The sequence below is a fragment of the Cupressus sempervirens genome, chromosome 11, assembly GCF_028749045.1.
Source record: "Cupressus sempervirens isolate cs-2001-9-10 chromosome 11, ASM2874904v1, whole genome shotgun sequence".
Taxonomy (NCBI): domain Eukaryota; kingdom Viridiplantae; phylum Streptophyta; class Pinopsida; order Cupressales; family Cupressaceae; genus Cupressus; species Cupressus sempervirens.
In genome coordinates, this window is record NC_143128.1 from 814,243,324 (window position 1) to 814,249,323 (window position 6,000).

Genomic DNA, 6,000 nt, shown 5'->3' on the forward strand with positions numbered 1-6,000 from the left:
TCAAAAGATTGTGCTTTAAACCATCAAAAAAATATGCATCCCTAGTGTTAGTTTTACCATCAAGAGTTATAGATCCAATACCTTTAACTTGGCATGCTTCATTGTTTTTTACTCTGATAATGCCTCCATCCTGACTTTTGAAGTAAACAAACTTGTTCATATCACCAGTCATATGATGTGAACAACCACTATGAATTATCCAATTAGATTTCTTTTCAACCTATGACACCAAAGTTACTTTCTCTAGACTCTCTTCTTTAGTTTCCACAAATCCAATTTCATCATCACTAGTACTTATTGCTTGTTCATTAGAATCATTTTCTTTCTTTGCATACAAACACTCTCTATTTCTTCTAGGTTTGCAATTTCCTTTATACTTTTTCTCTCTTTTAGGAAATTTAGATGCATAATGACCATATTCATCACAAATGCAACATTTAAAGATTTTCTTACCATCTTTTTCTCTTCTTACCAAAAGGGCTACTCCATCTTCAATTTTTCTAACTTCCTTAGATCTTTTGCTGCTAGCAAAATTACCTCTAGCACTTGTGCTCCTTGATAAACTAGGTCAAATATTCAAGGCATTGAAAGTTTTCTCTTTTTGGTCAATTCTATGGACTATCTAAGTTCATTCTCAATTGCTTAAAGTAAATGGTGGTGTTAAAGTCTTCAATTTCTTCCATATAATCTCATCCTCTTCTTTGGTTCCTCCTTAAGATCTCATACCTACACTTATTTATGATATTTTGCCTACATATGTTCTTATAGATTCATCTTCCATCATCTTAGTATCTTGAAATGCACAAATCCAACTTTGTAATCTCAACTTCTTAGAATGTTCATCACCTTCAAAACTAGTTTCCAAAGCTTTCCAAATCAAATGTGAAGTAGCAAGTGATTGTACCTGATTGTATTCAATTTTAGGAAGTGTAGTCAAAAGTGCTTCTCTAGCTCACATGTCCCACATAAAAAGTTCTCTTTCATCCTCAATACAATTTTCTAAGCCCTTTTTAGTAATGATTGTCTTCATTGATTTTGTCAAGAGCCAATATCCCAGACCCATACACAATAGATCTATCTTCATCTTTTCCTTTTAGTTGTCATGATTTGTTCCATCAAACTTTGAACTATCTTTCCAGAACATGCTTGCCATGGATCTCCCAAAGTTGTTAAACTTTATCTTCAAGGACCTGATGCTCTAATACCAATTGTTAGAAATAATAGTCCGCCAAGATAACAAAGAGAGAGGGGGAGGGGGAGTGATGAATTAGTTATCCAACAATGAAAATAGTTATCTTCTTTAAACAAGCTTAAGTATTCCACCAAGGTAAACAACAACCATAATAAGATGCACATAGACATTAAATAGATATGTTAACTAGGGAAACTCTTGATCAAAGGGAAAACCCCGATGGGAATGATGTCCACAATATGATGTACTAATAAATATTCCTTGTTACAAGATAGACATGTTAGGAGTATATTACAATATTTAGTACATAGAGTCCCTATTAGGATATTTTTAATCTCTATTAGGAGTTGTAACAACCTTGTTAGGAGTTGTAGTACAATGTATGCAAGAAGAGCCCACTACCCAAACATGCAATTTCAAATGCAAGAAGAGATAAACATGAAATTTATTGTTATGTTCTTCTTTCTTTCATTCTATCAACCAAACCAAACACTATTAGACCTTGTAGACTAGGTCACAAACCTTAGATCCAAATATCAAACCTCAGATCACTCAACAAAAGCTCAATAATGAAGTTTTCTTCACTTCTTCTTTACTCTGCTCAACTTTGCATTCCACTCTCTTTGCTTCTTACAAAACATACTCTATTACATCCACATCTTACATTATAAAAGAAAATGTGCTTCCTTTATACCAAGTCCATAAAACAATTCCTTGAGTTAGTTTTTAGATCTTCTCAATTAATAATTATAATACCACATTAAGAACACATTACACTTAGCGATAACATCAATCTTCCACCTTTCAACTTGAATAAATTTCCATACATGAAATATTATGATGAGCTAACTTAGCCATGTCATCACCAACATGTCTTCTACACATCCTCAACCTTGATTCCCAGAATAACAATTTTGCTAAGAGATATAACAATTTTACCAAAACATGCCTCTGTAAACTCTATTTCAAAACAGACATCACCAAAACTTACATAACTTCTTCCAGACTTATTATTTATTCTTCTGATGTTAACAATATATACTAGATGCTAAGATGTATCTCTCATAACCTCAAATAGTCAAAATACTTAACTAGTCATCTGTACCAACTTGATTTTTTTGTTGTTCTTCTGTCAAATACCACAAAAAATTGTTATGTTGACATTAATAACAAACTTAGTCATGAACATAACATATCATCATAGTAACATATCTACAATACTCCCCCATAGGAATATCATCAGCATTCATTCTTTCAACAATCTCTAAATAAGAGATTGCCTCTACCCTAAGTTATGCTAAGTTTGATGCCATCAAGGGTTATGATTCTATGATGCAGGAGCATCCTGGGTGTGAGAGAAATCTTGTATCACTCAAAAATATTCTTATTTTCAGTCTTTTCTATTTTAATAAGTACTAGTAGATAGGGGGGTTACTATTTATAGGAACTTTCTATTTTTAGTAAGTTTTTCATAAGAGCTTGAAATATTCTCACTTTCTACATGAAGCTTCATTTTAGACTTATAAACCTACTATAAAAATATCATTGCTCTAGCTCAAGTATCAAAGAAGTTATTACAGATTTTTGGTGGAAACTTTTGGGAAAAAATATTTGAGCTCAGTTTTGAAGGACTTAGAGGTCCCATATAAGGTCTAAAAACTCAATGGAATGTCACTAGAGTTGTTATGTGTCTATAGATCAAGAGCTAGCATTTTGGAAAATTGGTTATAATAGCCAATTGGAGCAATGGTTTGAGAGTTACTATCTTCCAAAGTTGGGCTACCCAAAATTTCCAAGATAAATGTCAAAGATGTATTAGACAAATTGATATGTATTGTTAGGGAATGTCATCCCTCTGTATTAAGTTGGAATGTCTAGAATCTGTTCGAGTGGCATAAAATTGCCTATTTAAGAAAGACTTGAACATTGTCTAGGACAACTGTGGGTGATAGTTCACAACTTAGTCTTGCATATTATTATAATGAAGGTGCCCATGTGGATTAGAATATTATACTTCTGAATTCTGTAATTCTACATTTGTGGCGATAATTATAAGTCCATATTTTCTTCTTGTATTTGAAGTTGTTTCTTTGCTTCTATTATATTTTTATGGTATTAAGGGGAGCACCCTTCATCAAGTGGTATCAGAGCTAGATTTCTTAAGTGTGTGAATAGATCATTAACTATGAGGTAGTTTGCACTAGGATTATGGTTTGGGCTGAGCATGTAGATAGATCGTTGATTATGAGGCACTTTGCACTAGAGTTTCAATGAAAGTGTGAAAAATGCATCCACAAAGAGAGCATGGTAGAAGAACTATTGGTGTTACACCTGAGGGTTTTAGAGCCCTCTAAACATAAATTCAATCATTCAAAGAAAAAATGTGCAGAGGAATAAATCTTCTTGTAAGAGATGAAAGTGAGGATGAGGATGAAGGAGAAGAAAATGTTGAAGCAAAGGCAGTTCTAAATACAGAGGAAAAGAGGCTTTTTAAGGCCATCTCCAAGATTGGAAAAGACCTAAGTTTGAAGTTTTCACATTTATGGGAAATCTTAACATAGAGGAGTTGATTGATTGGATCAATAAACTAGAGGAGTACTTTGAATATGAAGATATTAAGGATCCTGACAGTGTCAAGTTTGTGAAGGTGAAACTGAAGGGACATGAAAAGATCTAGTGGTAAGAGGTTTAGTTGGAGTCAAATAGAAAAGGAAATGACAAAATCACTAGATGAGATCGGATGATAGCTAAACTAAAGCAACAATTCATTCTCATGGATTATGAGCTTCATTTGTTGAAGAAAATGCAAGTGTTGAAGAAAGTGGAAAAATTTGTTCAAGAGTATACTGAAGATTTATACCGAGTTCTCATTAGAATTGGCCATGTAAAAGTTGATAAGGGGAAAGTGGTTCATTATCTTAATGGGTTAAGGCATAGTATTTAGGATGAGCTAAGTCTAGTTCAAATGAATAGTATTGAGGAGGCGTACTAGTTTTCCCTAAGAGTTGAGGAGAAACTTTAAAGAAAAAGTTTGATAACAAGAATAGTGGAAGAGGTCATGGTGGAAGATTTGGTGGATGATCTTATGGAGTTCATAATGATGATCAAAAGAATAAGGATGAGGCTGGAAGTAGTAGTCAGAACTAGAGGGTAAATAATTACAATCATTTCAATCATTAGAACAATAGAGATCAGAGAGGAAGAGATAAAGGATGAGGATCTAAAAGAGCAGGCTTCCATGGGAGATGTTTTCACTATAGAGAAGAAGGGCATAGAGCATTTGAATGTTCCCAGTGGAAAGGAAGATAGATAGAAGGAAAAAAGTCTAGGATAGAGTTTCACATGTTGATGAAGATGCCAAATCATCACATTCTAAAGGTGTTGAAAGAGGAGAAGTCCTAGTTAACAGAAGAGTCCTGCTAAGTGGAGAGAATGATCCTAATCAAAGAAGGATCTTGTTCTGTACCAACTATAAAGGTCAAGATAAGTGTTGTGATGTTATTATTGATGGTGGAAGTACTGAAAATCTAGTGTTAGAAAAAAAGGTCACAAATCTAAAGATAAAGAGGCAGAAACACTTGTGTCCATACTGTATTGCCTAGGTGCAAGATGACCATAAGGTCATGGTCAATGAATAGTGTTCAATCAAGTTGAAGATTGGAAGTTACCAAGATGAGGTACTTTGTGATGTCATGCCTATGGACATGTATCATATGTTTCTAGGTAGGCCATGGTGGTTTGACAGGCATGTTATCACTAGTACATTTGGATTCATTTTTTGACCTCTATTGGTCAAATTTTTGACCCAAATTTTGACCAAATTCAACCAACCCATTGGTCAATATTTTTTTGGTCAAAATTTTGACCAACTCACTGGTTGGTCAAAATTTCAACCAATCTATTGGTAGAAAACCACCAAAGCCATTGTCTAGGTTCATATAGAAATTGGTCAAAATTTTGACCAATAAAGGTAGAAAAAAATTTACAAGTTGGTGGAAATCTCAACCAAAAAAGGTAGAAAAAAATTTAGACATTGGTGGAAATTTTGACCAACAAAGGTAGAAAAAAATTTAGGCATTGGTGGAAATTTCAACCAACGAAGGTGGAAATTTTGACCAACAAAGGTAGAAAAAAATTTAGGCGTTGGTGGAAATATCCACCAACAAAGGTAGAAAAAACCTAGGCGTTGGTGGAAATTTCAACCAATGAAGGTGGAAATTTCCACCAATAGGTAGGTGTAAATTTTTTTTAGGAATTCTATAAAATAGTTCACATGTCTTGCCTATGATATGACATTTTACATGCATCCTGCAATCTCTCATCCGGCTGATGATGGATTACGCAGAGTGATATAAAACCATGATTCTAAAAGAAACACACAATCAAATCCAAAATGACTTGCACTACAAATGGATTGTGGAAATATGATTTTGTTAATTTTGCATGCATGTCTACCAAGACAAATATATGTTTAAGTTGTGATTCTCCTTGTAGACATGCATGCAATTTTACCAATATCATATTTCCACCATCCATTTGTAGTGCAAGTTCATTTTGGATTTGATTGTGTGTTTTGTAGCATTATGGTTTCAAATCACTCTACGTAATCCATCATTAGCCAGATGAGAGAGAGTGTAGGATGCATGCAAAATGTCATATCATACGCAAGGCATGTGAACTATTTTATAGAATTCCTGAAAAACACCGACAGTAACTAATATTAAGAATATATAATTAGTTAGATGATTGAGAAAAATCATGTACTAGTGAGTTGGTCAAAATTTCAAGAAAATTTTTTTTGACTAATG